The sequence below is a fragment of the Fukomys damarensis genome, unplaced genomic scaffold (assembly GCF_012274545.1).
Source record: "Fukomys damarensis isolate Sample0158 unplaced genomic scaffold, DMR_v1.0_HiC HiC_scaffold_36, whole genome shotgun sequence".
Taxonomy (NCBI): Eukaryota; Metazoa; Chordata; class Mammalia; order Rodentia; family Bathyergidae; genus Fukomys; species Fukomys damarensis.
In genome coordinates this window covers 10,440,058-10,446,057 of record NW_022900948.1, presented here as the reverse complement: position 1 = coordinate 10,446,057, position 6,000 = coordinate 10,440,058, and the positions used below count along the sequence as shown (strand labels likewise).

At 39.3% G+C, this 6,000-nt stretch overlaps 1 pseudogene; it reads right to left on the bottom strand.

Moving 5' to 3' along the window:
• Positions 1-577: 577 nt before the first annotated feature.
• On the bottom strand, positions 578-2,257 carry LOC104854403 (annotated as a pseudogene).
• Between the last annotated feature and the right edge of the window lie 3,743 nt (positions 2,258-6,000).

Sequence of the window (6,000 nt, the reverse complement as noted above, 5' to 3'; positions counted from 1 at the left end):
CCCAAGAGTGAATTTATCTCCTCCCTGATAATTGCTTAAATTTGTAAAATAAGTTAGAGATAAGTTAAGCAAGGAAACTCCTTGCTTACCTGTTTAATTATATAGCATGTTCTCTGAAAAATGAACGTAGTGACCCCCCGCTGAACCTGCCCCTCCTCGTGGGCATTGGTTATTTCCCGCTTCTATCCTCCTATTCCCGTTAAGTACCCCAGTAATATCCAATAGCAATAGAAAGTTAAAAATAGCATCAATAAAAAGGAGAAAGAGTTTCAAGCCTCCCCAACCCTATATAATCATGCTTTGAAAGTGAGTCGGGGCTCTCATTTCTTTCTTTTTAAGGGTGGAATTTAATCTTTATTTACAGTACACTGCAAAATATGAAATTCCACACAGAAATAAGAAACCCCTTCAGAGGATAAGCTTCATACAGTATGTACAACTGTTCAAGTATAGTTTCGTTGTACAAAGTGCTACAATAACAGACCACATTTAAAAAGAGTTATTAGAGAAACAAAAGACGAACTTATACTGAACATAGTACTCAACAAAAATATGATGCCTTACTCAGCTGCACAAACTAGAAGTTAAAGGTACCAGAAGTCCCACCCTGAACTTCAAAGGTTATACCTTCCGAGGTAGTTTCTGGCACAACATTCTGATCTTCTTCCTCTGCTGAGAAATACTTCTCAATCAAGTTTAATGAGGCCTTGTACACAGACTCATTTTCATGGTTCTGTAGAGCTTTGATTTTGTCCAAGCCTCCACATTCTTCAATCATTATACTAAGCTTCTCAGTTCACCTAGTTTCTCAGCAGCCTGGGAGGTATTTGAAACGGCATCCAGAATAACCAGAGTAATTTTTGCGTGTTTCGCAGTTAAGAGGTTCATCAATGGTTCTATTATACCACAATGAACAAGGTATACAATCTGTTCAACTGTCCCACCACTTGTATAGTTGGTCACAGCCCACACAGCTTCCTTTTGTATCTTAAAGTCTGCCTTAGGGAGGACACTGATGAGGAAGGGGACTAGTCCGTGATTCACGACTTGCTGTATCTGGTCCGGACGGCCGGCTGTGATGTTTGACATTGTCCATGTAGCTTCCTTCTGAATATTAGTTTTGGGGTGGGTGAGCAGGCTGGGGAAGACAGTAAGTGCTCCTGCATCTATCACAATCTAAGTCTGTTCATCTGTTCCAGTGACAATATTCCCTGTGGCTCTTAGTGCAGGAGTCATAATTGGCAATTCATTTGAGCCTAGAAGCTTCACCAGATGGGCACAACGCCCGTTTTTACAACCATTTCAATGCATTCATTTGGACCATCGGTAAGGTAAGAGACAGCCCAGCAGGTATCTGCTAATACTTCCAGATCACTGTGATGCAGGAGATGAACCAAAGTGGGAAGAATCTGCTCAACAGCATCTAGCGGGGGTGCAGGATTCTTCTTGCGGTAGAGGTTTGAAAGTGTCCAGGTAAGATTACGTAAGTAACCACCTGCTAAAGATGACATATCAGGAACTGCAGGAAGAGCCAGGAGTGGGTCAGTTGCACCATATTTAATAACCAAGTCTCAGAAAACTGAACCATCACGTGCAATGTTTCCCAGAGCCCACACAGCGTGTTCACTGATGTGAGCGTGGGGAGACGCCAAGAGAGCAATGAGTGCTGGGATAGCACCTCCCTCCACCACAGCCTTGGTCTGCTCTGATGACCCAGAAGCAATGTTGGTGAGCACCCAAGCAGACTCAAACTGAATGGGACAACAATCAGTTCTGCCCAAGAAGGACACAAATTTTGGAATCAATCCAGCCCAGATTATGTGATCAATGGGGGGCTGTTTTTCCCGAGAAAGCAGTTTCCGGGCAGCTTGAGTAGCTTGGAGCTGGCCTTCTAGATTATTGCTATTTATGCCTTTGACAGTGTCATCGACAGTTCAATTCACAGTGCCCTGGTTGTTGCGGTTTTCCTGCAGTGGTGAAGTAGTATCATCAGGAAATGAGCTGACATTCCTCCTTTTCAGCATCTGATCATCTTGCTTAGCTTTCCTTAGCTCCACATTGACTTCTATTCTTTGCCGTCTCATTTCTGTACTGTCTTTCCCCTTGTTCTTGAATCTATTCAGCCGGGCAGCTGGTGAATTAGCATTCTCATTGGTGGACATGGTTTGAGACAAAGAGAAAGCTCTTCCAAATTTTCGGCACTGTGGATGTAGTTTTGGTCCAAGGATAATCCTTTTACTTCCCACCCCTACAAAGGGATTAACTTCCTGGAGCAGATCGGCTGCGGACAGAGGGCTCTGGACGAGTCCACCTCGGCTGAATCCAGAAAGGGTGTGCAGGGGCTCTCGTTTCTGATCCGCTTGTTCGGTGAGGTACAAGGGCCCAGGCTCGAGCTTGCTGGGCTCGAGCCTGCAATAAACTCCTCATGTAATTACATTGGACTTGATTCCTTGGTGGTCTTTGGGGACAACGCGATCTGGGCACAACAGATTTAATACAGGACACGTGATTTATAGGATCATTTTATAATATTCACCCAAAAAGTCAAATGCAGAAGAGAGCAAGAGATCCATTTATGTGCTAGAGACCTGAAGAATCTTGCCAAAGGCCTGGACCCTGTGGCAATGTCCTGCATAAGTCCAGCTAAAGGCCTAGAGCCCCAAGCAATGTCCTCTACGAGTTTAGCCAGAGGCTGAGCCCAAGACAATGCCTCATGCAAGTTTATCTCAAAAATCAGTACTGGGAAGGCCCAAAGGCCAATGGCGGAAGCTAAGAAATCTGTACCATCAGGGTGAAAGATCTGTGCTAGAAGGCTGAAGGATCTACACTGGAGACAGGAAGCTAAACTCAAAGTGAAGACCAGAGCTCCCGTACAGAACGCAGCAGCCATCCCCAGTGATAGAGAAAAACCAAAGTCCACTGATGATAACAGCTGAGTTCAAATTAGGAAAATGAGCCACAGGAAGATTCTCCAGGAAAATCAACAGCATACCATTTTGCCCTCCAGTTCTCCTCTTATGCCATTTACAACACTTCTCAAGTGGGTCTTCCTCAGCCAGAACCATGCTGACTCAGTTCAGGTGGGTGTTCTGAGATGACCATTAGTTAATCACAGGTAAGTCTGGGAAGAGTTTAAAAAATGTTCGAAATAAGTCTAACATAGCATAATCACCAATAAGAATGAGTGAACAATTGGAAACAAGTTCAATACCTATCATCTGGGAGAAAGGACAGGTTGTGGCATATTTATACAAAGGAGTACTATTGTGCTATAAAGAATGATTAGGATCACTGCATAGCAAAACAATTCAAAAGTATATTGAAAATGAAAACAAGTCATAATATAATATACATATAACATGATACCATTCATGTCAATTTGATAAACTCATTACATAATATGCTCTTGGATATATAAATAGTTAAAATCTAGAAATTTGGAGGGAATATAGGCAGACATAATACAAGCAGTTTCTTCTGGGAAGGGAGGAGAAAAATCAAACTTGGTGCGTTTTCAGTAGGAAGTGGAATTCCATCTACAATGTTTTATTTATTTAAAAAAATCAGCAATAATAGTATGATGTTTATGCTCCTACAGAACAGTTACAAATATTTGTTACAAGTATTCTGTACTTTTTGATGTGTTAAAATTTTCACCACACAGAAAAAAATGAAAAAGATGAAAAACTGAGCAACTTGCAGATGAACACAGGGCTTTTTTTTTTTATTAAATCTAATATTCTCTCTGCTCACCTAAACAGGAAAGAGACTTTTCCTCCAATGGAAGCCCCAATCTTGAGAGTAGAGTGAGGTTGTCATATATAGAAATAACAATACTCCAAGCTAATTAATGCAACCTAGGTAGGTAGGAAGAGGAGATTAGAATGCAAGATTTCTATTTATATTTGCTCTATTGCCCCCATTAATATTATTAATAAGATTTTTTCCAACATAAATATATAAGTCAATTATCTCATTAGGATCTTATGTAATGTGAAATAGGAAGAAAAGGGCTAAAGGTGTAGGGAAAGGTAATAAGGGAAAAGGAAAAAATAGGAGAAAATGAAAAAAATGGAAATACAGTGTTTGTAAATGGTGAGGGAAGGAAGGGAGTGAAGGGAGGGCAGGGACAAGGGGAAAAATGAGAACCAAGACCTGTCCTGTGAAGGTGCAGGATCCCAATAATGAATGTAACTGTACTGTATACCTAAAATGTACCAATAAACTCACTAGGAAAAAAAGTATGCAAGTGAAAGAAAAATAGAAGTAGTAATATCTGAAGGACAAGATGTTCATCTGCAGTTCATCTTTTAATTCTCATAGTAAAGAAGTCTTCTTTCACTTGACTTCTTGTTTTATGGCTCAGGGCTGTATATGACGATTGATAAAAGCTAGAGCTCAGCTGCATAGAGCTTTATGGCATCTGATCATAATGGAATGAATCCTTTTGAAGAATTTATTGTTATTCAATATCAACAGGAAAAAAACCTTCAAAATGCAGTGACCAAAGAAAAATAGTGTGACACATAGGATGTGTGCTTCTGTAATATGAGAAAATAGAGAGAATTCATAATTAAATCATTTTAGTCAATTAATTTGAGACAAGTTTAACACATTCTTTGCCTTTGATGTAAACTAGAATTTAACATATTAATTGCCCTAATCTGTTGTGAAATAATGCAAATTTAATCTTGCAACTGCTCTTTCCTATTTATCCTAATTGATGAGTCTTTCATGGTTTCCAGCATGATATTTTTCTTTCTAAAATATTTATGATTGTGTCAAATAAGGGCAGAGTCCTTTGGAGAAAACCCTCATTTTTCAAAGCAATTAAAAGTTAGAATACTTCCCATTAAAATTCAGGAATAAAACTTGTCATTAAATGGAAGTAATCTGTGTGCTGAATGTGAAAAGAATTGGCAGTTCTAGGCCAGCAACTCTGAGCCCTGGCTAAAGCAGAGTAACAAGGCTTTAGTGACTGAAACATGAGTTATGCTAGAATTCTAAGAAGCCAGAGTGAACTTCATTTGCATAGGAGAAATGAAATGAGCTTTTTTTTTAAAAAACATCTTTAAAATTCAGTTTGATCCAGTGCATGTGAAAAAAGGGAAAGTGCTTGAGACTTAGGATGGAGGATAATAGAGTATATATAACAAAAAGAGATGATGAAGACGTATGTCCCCTGAAATAATATTTTTATTGCACTCAGGGATGAATGTTGCATATGAAGGTATTCTTTTTTTCTTTTTGAGAGAGGGTCTTTCTATGTAGTTTGGGCTGGCCTGGAACTCACTAAGTAGGCCAGGCTGGCCTTGAACTCAGGTGATCCTCCTATCTCAGCCTCTTGAGTGCTGGGATTACAGGTGTGAGTCACTACGCTAGGCCATGGTGAAGGCATTCTAAACAGAGTAAAATGGCACAGACTGATTACCTTTTCTCTGAAATCAGGCCTGGGGAGCCAGGATTGAATCACTGAGAACTTTTTAATGCTCTTGTTCAAGGTCTAGAATAAATGATTTGTAGGACTATCCTTAACAAGCGAATTTAATTACTCATTGGATATAAAATTTTTACATGTAAAATCACCTTATTTCCTTCTACTTCTCTCTTATCATCTATCCTTTTTAAAAATGAGGCTGAGGAGGATTCTGAGATACTACCCATGCATTCTTTTTTTTCTATTTTTAATTATTTTATTAATACATGTTTGCAGTACACAATATTTACATTCCTTTTGGAAGTTAGAACATGTACCTAACACATTTTATTTCCTTTATTTCATTCCTTATCTCTCCATCTCTTTTTTTCCTCATTGAGTTTATTGGTACATTTTAGGTATACAGTACAGTTACATTCATTATTGGGATCTTATACCTTCACAGGACAGGTCTTGGTTCTTATTTTTTTCTCCTTGTCCCTGCCCTCCCTTCACCCTCTCCTCCCCTCCCCATTTACAAACAGTTTATTTCCATTTTCTCATTTTCTCTGATTTTTTTCTTT